This window comes from Mesocricetus auratus, unplaced genomic scaffold (assembly GCF_017639785.1).
Source record: "Mesocricetus auratus isolate SY011 unplaced genomic scaffold, BCM_Maur_2.0 Super-Scaffold_100691, whole genome shotgun sequence".
Taxonomy (NCBI): Eukaryota; Metazoa; Chordata; class Mammalia; order Rodentia; family Cricetidae; genus Mesocricetus; species Mesocricetus auratus.
Window position 1 is genome coordinate 50,388,727 of NW_024429267.1, and position 23,264 is coordinate 50,411,990.

The 23,264-nt window shown below is 45.8% G+C and overlaps 1 long non-coding RNA gene across 3 annotated transcripts; it reads right to left on the bottom strand.

The window, feature by feature from the left end:
* Nucleotides 1–459: 459 nt before the first annotated feature.
* LOC110341823 lies at nt 460–20,399 on the bottom strand. 3 transcript variants are annotated; one of them, XR_002383834.2, is made up of 6 exons: nt 19,965–20,399; nt 18,847–18,912; nt 17,188–17,280; nt 4,634–4,706; nt 3,606–3,723; nt 460–2,124 (listed from the first exon to the last, which is right to left on the bottom strand). It is a non-coding gene; the product is annotated as an uncharacterized LOC110341823 (long non-coding RNA). The 3 variants fall into 3 exon arrangements; XR_002383832.2 differs by lacking the exon at nt 3,606–3,723 and having other exon boundaries at nt 19,965–20,390; XR_002383833.2 differs by lacking the exons at nt 3,606–3,723; nt 4,634–4,706 and having other exon boundaries at nt 19,965–20,327.
* Between the last annotated feature and the right edge of the window lie 2,865 nt (nt 20,400–23,264).

A 23,264-nucleotide genomic window follows, 5' to 3' on the forward strand; every position in this document is an offset into this window, starting at 1 on the left:
CCTGCCTCCTGAGTGCCAGGATTAAAGGCATACGCCATCACTACCTGGCTTAAAGATTTCTTTAATGATATATTTGTCCCTGGGTCTGCACATGCACAGGACAGACATGCGGATGCGCATGGAGGCATAAGATGGCCTGGAACTGAAGTTATAGGCTGTTGCAAGTCAAACAACGTGGGCACTGGGATCAGAAAGCAAAGCTCCCCCGAAGGAATGGCTTGTACTCTCAACCCCTGGCCATCTTTCCTGCCTTCTTCTGGTTTCAGTAGTATTCAAAATTAAACATTTCTATAGACCCCTAAACGCGTCATGGGTCCTAACAGGTACACCTGCTGCAGCGAAGAAAAGCACGCAGTAGACAAAGGAAGGTCACAGAACATCACATGACTGGCGCTACGCCCCAAAGGTCATGAACAGACTCAGTTTAATATGATCAGACGCAGGCATCATCTTCCCAGGTTATTAGTCTTTAAAATACTCATCTTTATTATATAAGCAAATCAGGTTTAATACACAAACTATGAATAATGCAAAAATATTAAGATAAGAATAGCAGTTTATTTTAATTTTGCCAGCCATTGTAAGCCCTGCACTGTAGCACATTTCCTGCTGGTCACTGAGAGGACTTGGCTTGGTGTTTGAATCATTTGTGTTAGTGAGATTTAAAACCAGGAGTCTTTGGCCTGGGGGCTAAGGGAATATTTTTCCTTCCTTCCTTTTTCTTCCTGGCATCTTTTACTGAGGATGGGACGACGTCTTTTGTCTGACAGTGACTGTTTCTATGATCTCTGGAAACTCCCATTACCTTCCCTTTATACACGGGTATTGTTATTTCCGTGTCCTGTGGAGGGTGAAAATCCACATGCTATTGGTTGGAGAGATGCTCAGCTGTCAACAGCAGGCAACATTCTTGATTCGACATCCCTGTCCTCCTCAGGCCCTGGGTTCACATGAACCTACCCACCCACAGACTTCTACAGAACTAAAAAGAAATCACTGTTTAATTTCGCAGAGTGTAGTCTGTCTGTCTGTGTCTGTCTGTCTCTCCTTCTCTCTCTCTCTCTCTCTCTCTCTCTCTCTCACACACACACACACACACACACAGACTTATTACACTTGTTTACAGCGTGCTGTCTGGATAGTTCAACAATGGTTACCTCATACTGAAAAGACTGAGACACTGGTAGTTGTTCAGTCCCCATCCAGTGCTGAGTCCCGCAGGGCTCCTGGAGAGCTGCCTATCTTTGGGCTACATTAGGCTCCCAAAGAGGTTGGTTCTAAAATCCCTGAAGAAACACTGTAACCCCAGGCTAGATGGACTTTCCAGAAAGAGTGAGAGCAAGCAGGCACAAAGAAAGTTGTCCTCCTTCCATGTCCATTTATATAGGCTGCAGCCAGAGGGCATGGCCCGGGTTTAGGGTGGGTCTTCCTGCTTCTGATTAAGAAAATCCCTCCAAGCAGGCCCAGCAGCCTGGGTATTAGTTTATTCCAGATGTGGTCAAGACAATGCAGATAAACCATTAAAAATGCTGTCTTCTATTTCCTAGTCTTGTCTGTTGAAGAGCACACCTGTAAACACTCCCCTACATCTAGTGTAACGTTTGGTTCCGGGTTTGTTGTTGTTGTTGCTGTTTTTTATCTGAAGTGACTTCTTACAAGTTTGCCTGTCGTGCCATACAACTATACTTCTCTCTCTTTCTAATTCTGGGTGTTTTCAACACATCTCTGATGAAAGAACCTTACCAGGTGATTTTGTCAGTGTGAACAGTTCCTCTGTGGGACTCCTGGCAGTCCCTTGTGATGGTCTTCTTCCACGATTTGTGAAGTTTTCTCCCTGGCTTTTTCTTGGTGGGAGCCTGGGGCATACTCTGAGCTATGGGGTCCTTCGTGGGAGTACACATGAGTGCTTCAGTTGGGGCTGGGTGGTTGGGTTCATTGTATTTTTTCTCCTTGTCAATAGCTCAGGCATCCACAGCACGCAAGCCAGTCCACTCAGAGCCATGGCCTCCCTGGTACACCAGATTCCGCCACAGGCCAAAGCAATCCGTCAACTCTTTTTAAGGTGGGTGTTTCATCTGTAGTGCATCTTCATGGGAAGTCAAGGGAGGGACCCAAGGCAGGGACCTGAGGTAAGAACAAAAGTGGAGACCAAGAGGAACGCAGTTCATCGGCTTCTCAGACATCTCTCTACCAGAACTTCACAATCTTCCTTCTGACAGATAAATTTGAATTCCCTACGTCATCCAGGCCTGGTGGTTCAGGCCTAGAATCCTTGCACTAAAGAGGCTGAGGCAGAGAGGATCACCCACAAGTTCAAGGCCAGGTTGAGCTGCGCGGTTCCTGATCAGCAAGGGCGAAGGGGTAAGACACTGTTTAAAATAATAATAAAATAAATAAAGATACAAATGCATATATAAAGAAAATGAATAAGATCTGAGTCTTCCCTTTTACCCCCGGTGATTATAGCATAGCTATTTAATCAGAGGCACACTCAGAACTTTGAGAGATACATTTGAATTGGGCTGAAACTGTTTAAAAGAATATGTTTGTACATTTTTTTTTCCTGAGGAGAGTCCACAGCTTTCATCAACTGACATAAGGGAATCTAAGCCTCAAGGAAGCTTGAAATCAATTGCTTCAAATCATCTCAAATGTCCCCTAAATTAAATCCAGCCCTTAGTGACACACTAGGAGCTGCAAATTTAGGTTTTGAGACATGGCCCCTGCTTCTTTCCTGGTGTCTATCAGAGCTCAGGGGAAGGGGCCAATCAGGGGCGCCATAAACAGGGTGCCAAGGGGACTCTTTACAGTGACACACGTGGATATTTGGGGGTTCGGTGGAATTGGGGAGAGGCTATTGAAGCAGTGATCAGTGTGTTAGTTGAGGGGAGTAAAACGCCAGCTGGAATCTGCCTGTTCTCCGTACCCCACCCATCACCTCTACTCCCGTGAAATGTAACAGCACAGAGGCGTAAGATAAACGGAATACACACGAGGGAGGGACAGAAAGCAGGACAAGAGGTTGGGCTGGCTGGAGTCACCTTCTGATGGCGAAAGGTCTAAGTCACCAGGAAAACATGGTCATTTAAAGCGTCATGTACACACACACACATAAAAACAAAAGGGCTGAAGGAAGGCTCTGTCAGCAAAGGGCTTGTGGCACGGCCTGAAAGCTTGAGCGTGGATCGTTGACACACGCGTAAAAAGCCAGGTGTGTCTTTGGAATCACAGTGCTGGCAAGGCAGAGACAGGAGGATTTCTGCGGCTCACTGACCACCGGCTCTCACCTAATCAGTGAGCTCCAGGTTCCCTATGTCAGGAACAAAAAAAATCCAAGACAGACAACACCTGAGAAGCAGCACCTGCCATTGACCTCTGACCTCCACACACATGCAGATACGCATGAACATGTACACACACACACACACACACACACAATTAATGTCTCAAAAAATCCCAACTTCATAATCTTAAAAAATAAATAAAAATAAAAATCAAACATTGGCAAATTCATCATTAAAAAACAGATTTTTTTAACAATTGAAGAGTGATATGTGTCATCTATGGGTGTGTTTTTACAAATAGCACCCAGTCAGGTGACTTACCACACACTAAAGTCCAGGAAGCAAATGCTTCCAAAGCCACAGAAGGAGAAGGCCACCAGACTGAGCTGCAAACCCACGCTCATCTGGCCTCCAAGCCAACACTTTCCAGGGGAGCTTGCTAGCGAGAATGAAGAAAGATATTGCAGTATCAAAATCTTTTTTTAATCTACATAATTCATTTTGTTGAGTATTTCTTTTCTCCTTGGTGGCAGTGCCTTGCTATTTTTCCCCCACCTGTTAATTACTTGGGGTTTGTGCGGGGGTGGACTTGGCTTCCTGCAGCAGCCCAGGCAGGCTGTCACACTGTCAAGGATCCCTTCATTAACAAGCTGTCAATATGCTGCCAACAGCCGCCATTTGGTTTGTTCAGGGAGCGGAGCTGTGGTATGGAGTCTTGGCTCGATCAATTAGAGGAATTAAAAAAAAAAAAAAGGCAAGACACAGATGTCTCCCAGTCTGTTCTCTGCAACAGACTTGGGATCCGGCGTGGGTTTTCACTGGGAGGAAGGGGAGTTTAAAGAAAGTGTCAAGGAGGAGGCAGCTCATGGAAAAGTATGGCGAGCAAGACGGGGGTGTTCAAAGAAGCAGGCTTCTCACACCACGGGTTTCTGAGTGATGCTAGCTGTGGCCCTGTCCTTGCCACAGTGGACAGCTCAAAATCAAGCTTTTAAAATGGTTCAGAAGCCACCGCCAGTCCGATTTTTAAAGTGAAAGGTGCCATTTGCCTACAACCTTCTCAAAGTCACCCTAATGAAGGCGAGAAAATCTGCCAGTCCCAGGCAGCCCTTTAACCAGCCTGAGCTCTCCCTGTTAATTGGCACTGTCTACTTCTGAGCCCCCAGATCCTCAGGCTTTCCAGTCACAGCACGCCATCAAGGAGCAGGTTCTCAGAGGGCCTCGTGTAAAACAGGACGGCAGAAGACTCGCCTTTCAGCAACTGTTTCCAAAGCTTGGGTCGCGATAAAAACTTTATTCTGTCCCTGTGGTCTCAGAGCCGACTCTTGCATCTCCCCCCATTTCCCATTCACCTCTACTCCAGTCTCAGGGGATCCAACACCATCTTCTGGTCTTCCTGAGCATCAAATGTGCATGCAGACATACCTGCAGGCAAATTCCACATACATGAGAAAAATCCAAAGGGTTCAAGGTCATCCTCAGCTACAGAGTGAATTGGAGGCCAGCCTGGGCTACATGAGACCTTTCTAGAGTGGTAGGGAAGAAACTTTAAGATATGTCCATTTATATTACACTCTTCCTGTTTCACTGTGACAAATGACATTTGTAGACCAACATTCTTGAAATGAAGACGCACACACAGGTTGGCCAGAACTTCAATGATATCACAGACTGGTGAGCTAGGCAGATAGTAAAAATCAAATCCAAGCTTGAAAACAGTGACAAAAATTCCTCTTAGGGGAGTGTGACTATGACAAAAGTCACAGCAGCATCATACAGGTTCTAGGAGATTATTTGGGAATTGAGTATTTCAAATTTCTTAACATCTAGAGGAAAAAGATGATGTTTTGATTGGTTGTAGGCTTTAATTTAATTATATGTTCTACAGATATTCCTGGCTAAGGAAATGAAAAGAAAAATCTTCAGAAATAACAGAAGATATTTTCTCAAGCCAAGAGAAAAGAAAGTCTAAGCTGGACAAATGGAAAGCAGAAAATCAGAAAGAAATCCAAGTGCATCGGTAATCATGACAAGTGGAAATGGACTGACTGATTTAAAATAAAGACGATTCAAGCTGGGCTGTGGGGGAGAGGCTCCGTGAGTGCCTGCCACACCAGCGTGACGAGCCAGGCAGAGCACTGATCCCACACGTCTGTCTAGAGCCATGGGACTAAAGCAACTGGCAGAACACAGAAAGTTGCCTTCTTTCTGTCTTCCTCTCTCTCCTCCCTCCCTGTCTTCCTCCATCCCGGCTTCTTTCCTTTCTTTCTTTCATCTTATTTCTGCAAGACAGCCATAAAACTGGACTGCTTTGGAGGTCATAGGAGAGGAAAATTAATGCAGATGATTTTGCAAAGAAGGAAATACAAACAAAGAAGTTTGGCCCTGAGCCCCAAAGAGGAGCATGTCTGCTGCAGCCAGGAGGAGGGAGAAAGTGCCTTGGAATTGTGCAGGTGATTACAGAAAAAGAGCAGCCGGGCAGCACACCCTTGTCACAAGCTGGGTGTCAGTGTGTGGTTTCCCCCACAGTTCATAGAGTGAAAAGAATTGATTTGATGGAGCAGAGCTGGGAATCTGAACAAACTTGCTTCCAGACCTCGGCCTTAGCACTCCTTCACCAGACAGCCCATGGAAAACAGTATTTGTGACGACTGTCTACCATGACCCTCAGTAGAATCATGGCAGTAGGCAGACTACATCCAATCCACATATGTGACAGTATATGTAAAGGCTGAGCATAAAGCTATAGACCCCACTGACCTCTGCAAGCAAGCCCAGCTCACTATACAGGTTGTATGGCCCCTAAGAGGAAAGGAAAAAAAAAAGAAAAATCAAGCATACACGATGACTCTCTTTATGCATTCCTTTGTCTCCTACAATAAGTTTCATTTCCCCAAATATGTGGGAAATTTGTTTTCACCTGCAGCAAGTTTCTGTTTCCCTGTTACACCACAAAGAAAATTGGAGGACTGGGGGAGCATTAACCCCAGCCAACCAGTGACTGCTTCCAAATCCAGGCACCAAGGCAGGGGTTTCCCTTACAGAAATTTCTATATTCTGAGGCAGACACAGGAAACCCAATCTCTTCACCACAAGGAACATACGAATACCTTCAGTCCAATAAGAGAATAGAGAGCACTTCCAAGAGGGGGATACTCAACCCAAAATTTAAAATTAAAAACAAAAAGCAGGGTCCCTTAGAGTTGGTGGGCTCCTGGCTCTGGGGACCCTTCTCTATTGGGAAGTCTTCAAGGCCAATAAGCTTCACTTCCTCCTTGCTCTGAACTATTCTGCTGTCTCCTAAGTCTTTAATGGGCAGAGGGAAAGAACCCATCAGGCCAGCTGGCATCATACTTTGTGAATCCTGGTGGAATGCAGTCCACTCTCCAGGTTTCTGCAAGGCTCTGTTGAGATTCTGCTATTCCAGATACCTACAGATTTTAGGAGTGCTCCAGCCTACAGCCCGCCAGACACTTGGAAGGACAAACTTGTATGATGGCAGAGAGAAGGCTCAGAGTGGAAACCCACAAAGCCCCAAGCCTGGGCTAAGGACGATGAGGTGACCTTCGAGGTCACCTTTGAATGGCTCTGAGCAGGCTTTGCATGAAGTCTGGTGAGCAAGGACACTACTTGAAGGATGAAGAGACCGAAAGGCCCTCTCTAGAGCCAGAAAGTTAGCAGGGCCCCAAAACTCATTCATGCAGACACGAGTTCCAGAATGTCTACATGCCACACGTGTTGCTATGTATTGGGATACAGCAATGACCAAAGCAGGCAACATCAGGGTCAGAGATGACTCAGTGGTTAGAAGTGAGCACTGCTCTGGAAGAGGACTGGGCTCAGTTCCCAGCTCCCATGGCAGGCAGCTCAGGACAAACTGGAACTCCAGCTCAGGGGATCTGATGCTCTCTTCTGGCCTCTGACAACACCAACATGCAGGTGCCCTTACACAGACACACCACACACAAATAAAAAATGCAAGTAATTCTTTAAATAAAACAGACGAAACAGCTGCTTTGAGCAACTAAGATGTAATAAAACATAAACATACATTTTGATAAGTGCTGGGGGAAGAGAAAGGGGTAAGTCAGGGAGGGGAGACATGGGGACCAGCTCTGTGTGGGGTAAATAGACTCCTTGGAGGAGGCTTCACAGGGGGATGCAGAGGCAAGGGTCTAAGAAAAACAAGGGCTGGGTCACCTGGCTATCTGCAAAAGAGCAAGCCAAGCTGCAGAAGCAACAATGTTGAGGAATGTACACAAAGTGGCCAAACCCTGAGTTTTACTTACGATGACATGGCCACTGTATGCATCATGTGAAGAGACCCCTCTCTGGCTAGGGGGACAGAAGTCTGTCAGTGTCTTAAGAGACATCCCCGGTGGCAGGGATTCAGAGTGCCCTCAGCCTCACCCCTCCTTGCCATGCATAGCCAGGGTCACCTGCAGTAAACCATGTTTCCACCCATGCCAATTTATTGAGAGTTCACATCGCCTCTAGCTGTGGTTTCCCCAGCAACCATGCTTCTCTTATTATTATACTTTATTAGCTTCCTTTTCTTTTTACAGGAGAAAACTATTAGTTGTGAAATCCATTTTGTTCTGCTAGGAGCTGCACCACAGTTGACACTACCCAAACAGACTCCAAGATTAGAACTTCTTGCCTCAGTGAATACATTTTCTGACCTAACGCTGCCATCCAGGCACTGCAACTGTTTCTTCCCGGCTAGCAATAACCCGTAACGCTGAGCTCCTCTTTCACTTTCTTTCTTTTGCCTGACTTTATTTATGCCCTAAGTGACAAATTTCAGGCGATCTTTTGGAGTTCACTGGAAGCTAATTTTGAGATGAGGATGTAAGAGTGTTAAAATTAAATTCATCTTGAGAACAGGGGTGTCTATTTAAAATGCTGATGTTCCATTCCCTGTTAATGCAACGGAGAAGCTGTGAATCTGCAGTGGTGAAAGTCTGTCCTCACCCCACATCCTGCCTCTGTCAGCACAGAGGGAATAATCCCTGCCTCCGTAGGAAACCCAGGCCTCTGTGCCATGACTCTTCGCAAACCTCAAAACTTCTTCAGGGTCTTAGGTCCCCATTAAATACCACCCTTCAGTGCTGCCACCACGGAGTGCCGCCTTCAATTGCACGGACAGTCTGGACTGTCGTTGGCCTCAGCCTCCTTACAGCATCGGAAGCTGTGGCACACTGTTGTGCCCCCATGGATGAGATTCTCTGTCACCCTGTCTTTGCCATACCTCTTTTGCGGGCATTTCTTTCTCAGTGCACTCTGGTGTGCTGAGTCAGGTTCTAACTCTCTGGGCTCTAAAACTCCAAACACTGTAAGGGCTTCTTACGCACATTCTGTGGGTCCCCAGGCATGGCTGCCCATTCCTGTCACTCATTTCCCGCTGATTGGGCCCTATAGCGGGCTGTCAGAAGACTCACACATCCCTCCAATTGATGAGTCAATAGCAAATTGACTTGTTTCCACAGCCTGTGCACAGGGTATTCAGGACTGAGTTTCTCTAGTTTGTCCCATCGGGACTCCAATTTGCCCACTGTTCACTTCACGGGCTTTTGCTCATATGTTAACCACGGCAATACTTTCTGAGGGAATCACTCATTTCTCCTACTGCTGCAACTAAAATCTTTGTACACCTGCTGGCACTAGCATCTACTATCATGTGTGTACACTCCGCTGTCACTTGTCTGACACCGGGACCTTTGAAGTATCGATGGTTTTGTTGGTCAGTGTTTCACTGCAACACAATGAATGTGTCTTAAATAACAGGATGGAGACAGGGAAGGGGAAGAGACTCTGGTTCTACACATAGAGGAAAGGGAGAAATTATAAAACTTTCCCAAATTCCATGAAACTGCAATCCCCAGACCCAAGAGCAATGTGTGTGTGTGTGTGTGTGTGTATACACATGTGTGTGTGCATGCAGGTGTGAATGCATATATGTTTGTATGCATTCCTGTCTAGGAAAGAGATCAACCTCAGCTGTCATTTCCCAGGAGTCTTCCACCTTGTTTTCTGAGACAGAATCTATCACTGGACCTGGGACTTGCTAAAAGGACTGGGTTAGCTGGCCAGTTACACACACACACACACACACACACACACACACACACACACACACACACCAGCATCTGCCCGTCTTCGCTTCCCTAATGCTGGAATTATGCATATGGACCACTGCATCAAGCCTTGTAACACGGGTGTGGGGATGGAACTCAGGTCCTCGTGCTTGTGCAGAAGGCTCTTAACAAAGTGAGCTACTCCTCCATGCACAGCTTTTAGATGTGAAAAGACCAGGACTCTCCTCCTACAGCACAAGTATCTTGCCCATCATTTTCCTCTCCATTTTGTTAGAAATGGCATGAGTGTGCTTTAAAAGACAATCCAAGAAGGAAAAATTCTCATGGCCTCCCACTGGGACAGGGCTTTTCAGCCAACCTCTCCCCATGCTTCTCCAACAGAAGAGGGAAACAGTGTGCTGATTTCCCTGCTGAGCCAGAAGTCCTGAAAGTGCCCTTGGATGACTCTCACAGGTACCACACGGAACTGGCCCTGAAGCCTCTCCACGCTTCCAGGTGCCAAGCTGCAAGCGAACCTCGCTGTGTTGAGTCTTCTCTCAGTTTCGGAGTCTACAATGCTGTACCCTGGGGAAGCCTCCCCACCGCATCAGCGCCTACAAAGGCAGAATGCAATGGTCAACTGGTAGCAGCGGCCATTTCTGTCCACCAGGCTCTGGCCATGCTTTAGAGACTCATGGCTAGGTTCTCCTTCAAGGAAGGCCTGGCATTCCAGCCAATGGGAGAACAACTATATGACAGCTTCTGTAAGTAGCCCTGCCGTACCTCCATTTCCCACCCTGAAAACCCAAGACTGTGCTCCTCTAGGATGTGATGTTCATGGCCTTTTTAGCGGAAAGCTCTACCCCTAGCTACCTTGAGGTGAGTCAAGACATTACATTAGGGTAGAATTCCTTTTCTTCCATCCTACCATATGCTTCCCACTCTGATGCCCCAATGTCTCAGGCTCTTCTTCCACTGCAGTCCAGCTGACCTAGGAGTTCTTTCGAGGCTCCTGCACCATCAGTTTGTTCACCCATGACTCCTACTGTCCATTTCCTATTCTGTGATATTTCCCTGTGCTTATTTTTATCCGTTGGAGATAGACTATGGAATGATCAAGGGAAGGAGGCAGGACTTCTCAATGCGATGCTGTCTTTGTTTACTGGGAGAGAAGTTAATTTGCTGAGAGTCATTGTTTAGACTGATGCTCTAGCCTGGTTTGCTTCCAATCTCCTACACCCATGGGCACAAGCCTCTGAAAGGTTACCTGGTTCTCCAGCCATTTAAAATGTCAACTGTGTTAGCTCCTTCTGGGCAGTTGACTGTCAGTGTTTAAACTGACTTAGCACTGGTGCATGTACATAAGATTAAGTATAGGAAGGATTATTTCTCTGCGAAATGGATTCTTTTTGCCTGCCATCTTAATCTAATTGCTATCTGGATAGAGACTTTCAATTCCTGAGTGAAAATAGAGAAAATTCCTTTCGTGGTAGGAAGGTAAGTAAGTGAAATTGAAGGGAGGGAGGAGGATGGGGATAATTCCATGCCCCAGTTTTCAAACTGTCTTTGGAGCAGGTGTTATGAATTCACCCCCATGTGCTTTACACCCATAGTGCACCCTCCCCAGCTCAGGTACATGCTAGTTGAGGTCCCCTTCTATGAACAACTTCCAAAGCACACACACAGCTGACATCCCCTGATGTACTCTACCACCAGTAACACTGACAAAGGTGTGTGACTGCCAGCCTTCTCTTTACCCATAGTAAGCCATTCCCTCAGCCTTTGCCTCCTATAATATTTCCCTACAAGTTAATGGCTCAGATGCTGGAAAGAAATAGCACTGAATCTGTTGCAATATACTATTAGAAGATGGATCCACCAATAATCATTCCATTCACAGGTATCAAGGGGATGCCCCCATTGGCTTCATGTAACACCCCAATAACCAAAGCAGTCCTGAGCAAAGAGAGCGATACTGGAGGAATTACCATTCCATATTGAACTATAATTAAAAAAACAGTATGGTAGTAGCACAAAAATAGACACATAGTCCAATGAAACAAGGCAGAAGAGCTAAACATGAGTACACTTAACTATAGTCATTTGATAGTTGACATATTCTATGTGCTGATCCTGATTTTTTAAAACATTTCCAGAGTTCAAAACTCTGTGACATACTCTATCAGGTTTTATGCTTCTTATATCAAAGGGAGAGCTGAAATACCTGGGAACATTTTTATCTCAATGACGAATACCCACCTTTCAATCTAGTGCCTCCCATCGCTCATGGCAATAAGACTGCCTACTGAGCCACTGGGAAAAGCCTCAGCCACACCAAAAGAGCCTTTGTTCAGCTCACAGGCCTGGAGGCTGGAGGGGTCAGGTGATTATCTGGGTCCTGCTAGGCTTGGAGAGAACTAAGGAGGATCCCTTACATCTTCAGGGATGGGGGTGTGACTCATTTCTGTTGTTAGCCCTTGCTTCACAATTTTCTCTTCTGCCCCATGTGACAAGCAGGGGGTCCTAGGCACATTATTCTCAGGGTAGCAGCATAATGCAAGAGGAGCCTAAACACGTGTGTGTATTCCCACCCTCTGGCCCCCATTAGCCAAATCAAGTCACATGAGGGAAAAACAAAACTACACTACCAAATGAACAGGTACCCAGTACTGAGGGGTCAGACAGGCAAGGTTGCTAGAAACCGGTGGGGGGTTAAGAGCTGAACAAAAACAGATGTCCTGAATGCCAAATATCTCAGAATGACACTTGTAACACATCTTTTCCCACAGTCTCAATGGTTACAGCTTTGGGCCAGGTTGAATTGCTATTTCTCTTAAGGTATGACCTATTTAAGACCAGCAGTTGCAAACAGAAATGGAGCATGGCCCTGCCCCAGTCTCCACAGTGGGTACTACAATTTCCCAACAGATGTCGTCACACAGTCCATACCCTATGGTAACGCTTTGAGTGACACACACTTCTATTTTCAGGAGTGACCACATCCCTCTGAAAGCTCACATGGCAATATATCAAGGACGAAGCTCATCGGTGAATGATATTCTGCGCACAGGAACCTGAGATGGTCTATCCTGGAAAAGCTCAGAGCATCTGCTGGCTTGAAGGAGAAACCAGAGCTTATTCTGAATATAAATGAGAGGCCACAGAATCACAGAACCACACAAGGAGGGAAGCCTGTCTACCCCAAAGCCAGACAGCAGAAGATGGGGAACAGAATCGGCCCCTGCATCTGACCTCTCAGGCAGAGCAGGCAACCCCACATGCCCCGGGTATTCTTCCCAGACCCTCTATACTTTTCATCCTACTCCATCTTCCCCACAGTACTCGTTATATGAACTGTGTATCCACCCGCTGAGTGGATCCATACGCCCTCACCAGAGTGCGAGCTCCCTGTGGGTAGACTCTGCTTCCTTTGTTGCTGCATCATTGTTAAATGTACTCAAGTAAAAACCGCGTTGTGCCCCATCATCGTTAAGCCTACTCAGTAAAAACTGTTGACTGCATGAGCACACAGGTAGATTGAGGAGCCAGGCTTATGTTGGATTTCTACTTTCTTACCACCAAAAGAATCCAGAGATGCTGTCAGACCACAGAGCCTGAATGAACATGGTGGGCGGGGGAGGAGGGCTTTTCACAAGAGCAGAAAACATAAGGGTTGCTATCAGCTACTAAAGTCTTCGTAGGGAGAGAGCATGGGATTCATTCTTTGTGGTTCCAGAAGGGAAAGTTAGATTAGGACTTGATGTAAGGAAATGTTTTCCCAGAAGCTGTTCAGGATGATTTGTGCTGACAGTCGGCAGCCGGCTTCCTGTCACTTGTGCAACAGGTTAATCTAACCAACCAATGGAAACTAGGCAGAGCTCGCTGCATGGTGACAAGACAGCTGCTGGATGATCTCCTATATGGAATCATCCTTCCAGCCTTCCCTCTGGGGCCCCCAGACTGTGTGTGCATCTTCAGACCTGAGCAGGTGGGGCTGTCTCTTCTTAGCATACAGGTTTTGTAAAGCTTTCCTCTTGTCCCATCCTAGCTTTGGGGCTTAGAGTCCCGTGTCTCCAAGAAAGGCAGGTGAGCTAAATTAACTATCCTGAGATTGCACTTGTAAGTGCCCGTCTGTGATCCAACCCTTCAACTTAATACGAATTTTAGAATTACAGAAAGCTCTACGCCAAAAGGGATGCATTACTGTTGCCCTTGTTTTCCAGGTAAAGTAATAAACGCTCAAAAAGGTTTAAGAAGTATTTCTCAGGTCAATTTTAAAGCCTGGAACCTGAACTGTTACCCTTGACGTCAGTGACAAACTACAGCTTATGTGCTGTCTTGATAGGCTCTTCCAGATCTGGGGGACTAGGACCCCACCCTTCCATCTCAAGCTATATGTTAGCACCTCAGACTTCACACCCAACTGAGACAGTAAGACACTCCACCCTGCAGGGCTCTCTAATGGTTCAAATCTAAGTACTGTAGAAACTCCCAGTAGGTTTGTTTCTCCAACATCCCCTGCCTTACACTTGCCTTTGCATATCTCTGACACCAAGACAGCAAGGCAGACTGGACCAAGGCAGATGGGCTGGATAACAGAATGAGCTCCATTGTTTACATATTAAAACCAGGGGATTATCGCTCTGAGCTTGCATGGCTCATATCAGGTAGCCCACAGCTAGCCAGTGTAGGAGCCAAGTTATTTGAATTGCATGCAGGACATCAAACAGCCTAACCCATTTTTTTTCCCTCTCCCAATCATCACCCAGTGACTTTCTATAGATATTGTCCTGGAAGAGATAGAATTGAAATTACAGTTCTACTTTATTCATATTTAAAGGAATACAGAGTCTCCTAATTAGAATTGTTGGGAGAATTATTAGAGTTACCATTTGTTAACCTCCTTACATCCTGATTCTTAGCCCCTGCCACTGCCTGCCAGTGAATGATGAGAGAAATGGTTTTGCAAAAACTCTGAAGTTTCCTCTTTGGATCTTGGTTACTATGTCAGCTACTTTCCCAGTCATGCTATCTCATAACCGCCGCCCCCTCCCAAATCTCAGGAGATGAGATTAAGGCAATGACTATGGACTGCTGTGGGTATAAGGGTCATTTTTCAGGGAGAAGGAAGCTCGGTTGTGGACTACTGTTTCTGAGTGTTGCCTGACTTAGACAGGGCCCACCCAGCTCCCTCTGCTTCATGTGTGAGACTCTGCTCAATGCGCCTCATGCTTTTGGAGATACCCTCTCCCGGGCCTTCGTGAAGCACAAGAAGGCACACTGGAACATGCGAATGCCATCCATTGTCTACTCACACATGTGTGCATATCACGTGATCGAAGGCGAGGGTGAGTAAATGCAACCCACCCATCATGGTGGCAGCATGTTTTGCTGGGGACGCCATCACAAAATGTCAGACGCCGGCAGACTGAAGCAACAGAAATGTCTTCTTTCAGCTCTCCATCTACGAATCTAATATCAGGGTGTCAGCAGGTTTGGGGCCTCCTGAGGTCTCTTTTCTTGAGTTGCAGAAGGCCACGTGTATGCTGAGCTCTGAGGTGGCCACTTCGCCACAGGTACTGGTAGGGTCTTTTGTTTCTTGCTGGGTTTGTTGGTGCTGCTTTTTATTGCTATTGCTATTTGTGTTGCTGTTACGGTCCATTGTGCTAAGAATCAAACACAGGCTTTGCACACATTAGGCAAGTGCTCTACAGATAAGCCAAATAGATCTCCACCCTGCTTCCTCATTAAAAATAAGGACAGCCTTATTGTCCTTACAAAAATCATATTGAATTAGAACTCTACCAATGAGGTTTCTTTCAATGGCTTCTATAGAGACATGGTCTCCAAAAACAATTATACCTGAGCCACTGCCTCAGCACATAAAGTTGAAGGAAATGCAACACAAGGCATGCATGGTGCTAGTGAGACACTCTGAACGATAAAGTTCGGCCTCCCTTTATGTGTTTCTTCAGCTTGAAGTCTAAGAAAGCGCAGCTCCAAGCTCTGACTCTATCACTCATTCGCCATGTAACAACCTTAGAAAGATAACCTTTCCCCCACTTATCACATTAGAATTACAATAATAATGAACTCACACATTTGGCAAGAGTGGAATGAAAGAATTAATTTTATAAAAGCATGTATCACAAGATTGTTCTCAAAGTAATTGCTCAAGAAAAGTCACTGGTGTCAAGGTTCTTTGCAGTAGAGGAACTTTACTTTCCCCAGGGAGGCCGGATGGGCTGCGACACAGCCCACGTGCCTTCCCTGTCGAGGCCTGGATCCTCTCCTGCAGCAAATTCTATTTTCCCAAATCTGTCTTCCTTCAATCTGTTTCTGCAATATGGTGACTCTTTTTAAAAAGTCTACTTAACATTTCTCTGCCAATAAATTAGAGACCAGAAAGAGGGTGGCATGCACTTGCCTTTCTAGACACTCTGCAGATGGCTTGCTGCCTGGAAGCCATGGCATGGCTGTGGTGGCCTCTGCAGAGAATCTCAACTTTTCTCTTGCTGTGTGTGAAGCCGGTGGGCTCAGAGGATTACAGTTTGGGGGATAAATGTGACCTTTGGGAGTTTCTCCGAGACTCAGGAGTTCTGGCTGTGAAATCTAAAAGGACTTTCAGAACTTATCATTGCTCCTCAGAATCACGTTGGTTAGTGGCTATGGGCCATGGAAAGTCTTATGCATCCATGATCATATCCCAATGGCTTTACAAAAGAATTGCTGTCTATCCAACTCTACCAGCATCAATTCTTTCAAACACCAGTCTTTACATGCGAGGGGCGTGTGTCGACACTCACATGTGTTGGTGTATGTATATGTGTATATCTATGTGTGTGTATGTGTGCGTGCGCCTGTGTGTGTGTGTGTGTGTGTGTGTGTGTGTGTGTGTGCCTGTCTGTATGTATGTCTGTGTGTGTATTTGGAAGCCAGAGGTCAACTTCAAGTGTCATTCATCAGAAGCTGACCACTTTGATTTTAGAGATAAAGTCCTTCACTGGGACCTGGGGCTCACTGATTAGTCTGGGTTGGATGGCTAGCAAGACTCAGGGATGCTAATGTTTCTACCTTCCCAGTGTTGAGAATACAGAGCATGTACCATTGTTCCCAGGATTTAGAGAAAATTCAATTCAATTCCTTATGCTTGCATTGCAAGTACTTTAGGAGTTGAGCTGCCTCTCCAGCCCCCGAATTACGTTTTACTGTTATGTTCAGTGATCATTAGGTTCATAGCTCCCTCCTCCCAACAAGCTCATAAGAAGGGTGGGGTCAGGCACACACGGATGAGAACACGACTCAAATTTATTCCCACTATGCACTCGCACTTCAGTTAATGCGTACAGTCTCCCTGAACAGTAGGTAACATCTAACAGGTTTTCCCCCCTACAAACAAGATGTTTAAACTGATATTTGTGAATAAAGTATCAAAATACAAGAGGTATGCAGGCTGCAGTTAGAAACTAGAGAAAACACTGGGTATGAAAGGAAGTATTTGAGAACAACTTCCACAGTGGTTAACTCCTGCCAGAAATCAAGCGGCATGAAAAGATGTCAGGGTATAGAAAGAAAGGATACCTCATGGGAAACATGTCTGCAGGGTGATGATAGCCAAAGTGCAGCCCCCAGACAGGCAGCACCAGAGGCTTAGAGGCTCGTCCCAAATGTAAATTGTCAGGCACCGATCCAGACCCCTGTGTCGGGACACTTGGTGGTCAGTTGGCAGCCCTCTTTGGGAAGGCTGTGGAGCCTGGAGGTACAGCCTTGCTGGTGTGAGTACTTCACTGCAGGGAAGGTTTTTAGAGCTTGTAGCCCCTCACCCCTACCTTTAGTGAGCTGGCTTCCTGCCTGTGAGTGAAGTGTGATCAGCCAGCTTCCTGTCCTGTCTTCCTTGGTACGAGGACACCATCGTTCCGGAACTGTAAGTTAGTAGAAAGATTTCTTCCCTAAATTGCTTCGGTCCTGGTGTTTTATGGTCACAACAGAAAAGTAACTGACACAGCTAAGGCCAGCAAGCCTCAAGGATCCACCCGTCTCCATGTCCCCAGCCCTGAGATTATGAAAATAAGCCATTGCTCCTGGAGTTTTACATGGACACTGGGATCAAACTCAAGTCCTCTTTCTTTCCGTGAAAGTGTTTCACCATCTGAACCATTGTCTCAGCTCCCAGTCCCCATGCTTTTTGTTGTGATAATCCTTCCAGTGATCTGGATGCAGCTAGAGTTTGAGAATCACTGCTTTGATGCTCCCAGAACATCCTGCCCTCACCAGGGACTGATTTGGGCTATGAAGAATCACTAGCTAGGACCATCCAGGAAATTAAGGACAAACTAACCATAGTCTTCCTCATGGTCTGCACATATCCATCCTGGCCATAGGGGGACTATTATCTCCAAGCCAGAGGATTTAGGAAAAACAGAAATAAAATCAAGGTTATCTCTCTTTGTCACTGTTCTATTGCTGCAAAGAGACACCATGACCAAGGCAGTTCTTATGAAATAAAACATTTAATTGGGGGCTTGCATACCGTTTCAGAGATTTACTCTATTTTCATAATGACAGGAAGCATGGTGGTATACCAGCAGCTGCTGGAGGAGTAGCTGACTGAGAGCTACATCATGACCCATAGGCACAGAGAGAAATACTAATCCTGGCTGGGCTTCTGAAACCTCCAAGCCCACCCCCAGTGACATACTTCCTCCAGTAAGGCCACACCCCCTAATTTTTCCAACCCTTTCAAACAGTTTCACTCCCTGGTGACTAAGCATCCAACTATATGAGCCTATGGGGACCATTCCTAGTCAAACCACCAAAGCATCTATAAGAAGACATTGAAGTTTGCTATAGATGTTTGGGCCAGAAAGAGTCAAGACACTCACCCTTCCTTTCCCATACATGTGTCCCTGTATAACCCTTCCTTTCCCATACATGTGTCCCTGTATAACTTGCCTGAAGCATTTAGGAGGCACTCAGAACTCCTAAGGAAGATGTTTAATGTTCTAAAGACCAGAGAACATCTGGAGTCTGGCTGGTCTCCCCAAGGAATGAGGAACACATTCCTCTGGCATACTCAGTCATGTGTGTGTGTGTGTGTGTGTGTGTGTGTGTGTGTGTGTGTGTGTGTGCTTATGATAGCCACTGAACTCAAATGCTTGTCCCTGAAGCTATAGAGGTAGGGGTGTAGCTCAGAGGTAGAACACTAGCCTAGTATTTATGAAGCCCTAGCATCCTCAGCATTGAAAAATACATGCAGACATCATAAGTAAGCATATGATCTTCAAACATGTCTGGTGGTAATTAAATCCAAGGTTCTGATAAATGAGTACACATCCAGATAAACTGTCAGCACTAAAGTAGTGTGTTTCCCATAGAAACAAGGTATGGGGTACACAGATAAAACAAATAAATAAGACTGCATATGCTCTGTTGAATTCTTTTTCTAGCAAGCATAACAAATTGTTGTGACTTAAAAGAAAATCACTCACTTATCAGCTCGCAGTGATGTGGGTCAAAAGTCCAGGAGCCGCCTACCTGGGAACTCTACCGGGAATCTGAAAAGAGTGAGAGTCAATGGGTCAGCAAAGCTGTCTATCTGTCCTGGTTACAGTCACTTCTTCTGTGATGAAACACCTCCATCAAAATCATGCTGGGGGGAAGGGCGTATTCAGTTTACGCTTGCACATCACTGTTCATTGCTAAAGGAAGTTTGGGCAGGAACTCAAGCAGGCCAGGAACCTGGGGACAGGAGCTGGCTGATGCAAAGGTCACAGAGCAGCTTACTGGCTTGCACTCATGGCTTGCTCAGCCTGCTTTGTCGTAGAACCCAGAACTACCAGTCCAGGGATGGTACCACCCACTTCAATCACTAAGAAAATGCCCCACAGGCTTGCCTACCCCAATCTTAAAGAGGTATTTTCTCAATTGAGGCTCCCACCTCTCTGATGACTCTAGCTTGTGCCAAGTCAACATAAAGCTAGTCAGGACAGCAGGCCCCTTGTCAACTTTACATACAAACACATCACTGTTAAGCCACAACTTTTTTCTTTCTTATTCATTCCCAAGATCACACATTAATAAAGACATACAGAACATTTTACAAACTTAAAAAGTGCCACAGCCTCCGGGTGGTGGTGGCGCACATCTTTAATACCAGCACTCGGGAGGCAGAGGCAGGTGGATCTCTGTGAGTTTGAGACAAGCCTGGTCTACAAGAGCTAGTTCCAGGACAGCCTCCAAAGGTACACAGGGAAACCCTGTCTCAAAAAAAATCCACAGCCTTACAAATTCAACACTTTAAAAGTTGTCTCTTTAAAAACATCCTGTCCCTTTTGAAATCCAAATTCTCCATAAAATTCTCTCTCTCTCTCTCCCTCCCTCCCTCCCTCCCTCCCTCCCTCCCTCCCTCTCTGTCTCTCTCTCTTTCTCTCTCTCTCTCTCACTCTCTCTCTTTCTCTTGATGAAAGTTTCTCAACTGTGGGCTTCTGTAAAATCAAAAATGACTTAAATACTTTCTTACTTCAAGAGGGAAGAACCAGGGCACAGTCACAAACCGAACCAAGCAAAACCAAACCCCAACAGTGCAAATACTCAGTGTCTAACATACGGGATTCGCTCACGATCTTCTGGGCTCCTCCAGGGTGCTTGGGTTTCTCCAGCTGTGTCCTCTGCAGCTCACACAGCGTGTCTACTAAGATTAGGCAGGTTCCCGTCCACCACTGCTCCTGCAGGGGGTGGTCATCCCACCATACTGTCATCTCCGAAATGCTTGGATCTCTTGCTGCAACGGGGCTGCACCTTCACCAATAGCTTCTCCTGGGCTCTCTAAATTGTGCCAAGCCTTGAATTCTCTGTGTGAACCTTTTAATCCTGAACCTTCAATGGCTACTCTACCTTCACTAATGTCTTCCTCTGGCCTCTCACACTGCTAAGCCTCAGCTGCTCTCCATGACCCCTTCATGCCTTCAAAACCACTACCACCTGGGTGACTCTTACACTACAAAGTTCAGCTGCCAGCACGAGGTACAACATTGGCTGCCTCCAGCACACAGTTTCGGGGTGCTGACTCTGAAGAAACACTTCTCAGAAGATTTCACCTCAATGATGTGGTCTCTTCTTAATCACCGCCAACTTCTTAGCTGCAGCTAACCAGCTTCAATTAACCCAGAAACACAAAGCTCTTCAACAGTGTGGGTTTGTTGTTAATCATGGATGCTTCTACAGCCCCAGCTGACAAGAATGACAGACTCAACTCAAAATTGCAAATGGTCCTAATGGTCTTTAAACTTCCCCCCTGAAACTTCACGAGGCAGTCCTCCATCCTCTGCACTGCTCCCATCATTCTTATCTTCTGAGCTCCTACAGAACAGCCCACTGAGTTCTCAACACTCAGACTTTTCTAGTTCAAAGTTCCAAAGTCCTTCCACAATCCTCCAAAAAACATGGTCAGGTCTGTCACAGCAAAAACTCACTATGCTTGTACCAATTTCCATCCTATTAGGGTTACTATTGCTGTGATAAACACCATGGCCACAGGCAAGCTGGTAAGGAAAGGGTTTATTTGGTTTACACTTCCACATCAGCATTTATCAACAAAGGAAGTCAAGACAGGAACTCAAACAGGACAGGAACCAGGAGGCAGGAGCTGATGCAGAGGCCGTGGAGAGGTGCTGCTTACTGGCTTGCTCCCCATGGCTTGTTCAGGCTGTCTTCTTATAGAACCCAGGATGACTAGCCCATGGATGGCCCCACCCACAATGAGCTGGAGCCTTCCCTGTTGATCACTAATTAAGAAAATGCCCTATAGGCTTACGCACATCCTGATCTTATGGAAACATTTTCTCAACTAAAGTTCCCTCCTTCCAGGTAACTCTAACTTGTGTTAAGTTGACACAAAACCAGCCAGGACAATGTCTTGCCAGATGCTTTAGAGAAGAATTCACTTTCAAGACCACTCAGATCATTGGCCAAAATTAGTTTCCTGAGACTCTAGACTGAGCTCCTAGTATCCTCAGTCCTACCAGTGAGGACAGCTCTCAGCTCCCAGAGACCTCCTACCTTCCTTATCCCATGGCCCTTCTACCTTAAAAGGAGCAAGAGAAATCTCTCTTGTACTTCAGATCTGTGGCTTCCTCTCTCTGAAATCTAGATCCAGTTGCAAACTGCTAATGTGATTAAGTCAGCTGGAATGATCTCCTCTTTGATTAACTGTTAATCAACTTACTAGTTAAGTAATGAACACTTATGTATGGAGTGAACTGATTCTGTAAATAGTGTTAACTGCAGAGGAGAAGACCTTTTTCATGTAATATGAGGATCGCCAAAAGTAAAATCCTATCATTTTCTTGGATTCTTTTTGTACCGAAGGACAGAGTATCATTAGATAATTTATTTTTAACAATTTAGCATATATATATGTATATATATATAATATATGCCATTCATACTATACATTCTCATCCCTGTATGCCTACCATCCTTGTCCAACCTCTCCATCCCCTACAAATCTCGCTCTCATGTTCTTGTCTGTCCGTTTTGTTTTGTGACCCACTGAGATTAACAGGAGGATCTGTGTGAATCTAGATTGGAAGCTATCCACTGGCACTTGCTGGACTCAACAGAGACTCTACAAGTAAAGACAGTGATTTCTCCTTTGCAGAATATCCCTATAGTCAATGGTTCCTTATCAAGAAGGGTAAAAAAGAACCCCACCAGTTAGGAAATACAGCTGAGTGACAGACATCCAGGGACCATCTTTTGGAGGTCAAGTTTCTTTACAAAGTAAAGACTCAAGCAAAAGGAATTCCCACATAGCTCGTAAACAAGTGTTTCCTGTGAGACACAGAGAATGAACCAGAAGTTCTGTTGAGTCCAGGAAGCAAGAACACAGAAAGACCACACCAGTTATTAGAGGCACAGGAATTTCTGAAACCACCATCACCATCCACCCACTCCCAATGACCATTACTATCTGCCCACCCTCAACGACCATCACAGTCTACCCACTCCACCATCACCACACACCCACTCTCAACCACCATTACTATCTGCCCACCCTCAACCATCATCACAGTCTACCCACTCCACCATCACCACTGTATTCCCATTCTCTACCACCGTCACTGTCTACTATCTACCCACTCTTAACCACTATCACTGTATACCCACTCTCAACCACAGTCACCAACTACTAATCTACCCACTCTTCAGGTAACTGTTGGGACAAGACCATCATATTCTCTTCCCCCAAAGGAGGGTAGTACAAAGCACAAGTCTCAGCTAAATTGTGGGAAGTCATATTTGGATGAAGATTGACTTGATTCATGTCTAGAATTATACTTTTTTTCAGGAATTAAAGCTGTGGTTTTGTTTCTCATTTCTTTTGTTTTCCTTAAGATTCTGAAGCACAAACAGAAACTCATGACAAGTTATCCACGAGATAAAGGAGAGCTTTTCTCTTAGGAATAAAGAATAAAAAGAGAACAGAGGATCAGAGAAGGGGTGGGGAGGAGCAGAGGAGGAGGTGGAGAGGAGGTGGGGCGAGCAGAGGGGAGATGGGGAGGAGCAGAGGAGGAGGAAAACACCAGTGTCAGTAGAATCAGCTTCATCTTGGCCCTGCCCTAAGCGTAAGTGTTGCTCAGATTTATGATTGCATTCTTATGATGCCTCCCAGACTTAGACACGTAGGGTGACTTACACAAGACACAACTCATAAGGACTGGGATTGAAAAGCAAGTCTCCTTGTCCCCCAAAGCTATTTTCATCTCATTACTATATCAAGTAGAAATTTTGATTGTAGGAATATCTTTAAGGTGGACAGAAAGCTCGCCTTCCTGGGCAAAATATAATAAGCCTGCCCCAGTAAGTAGCTCCCACCATACCCTTTTCCTGCAGGAGGGTCCTCTTC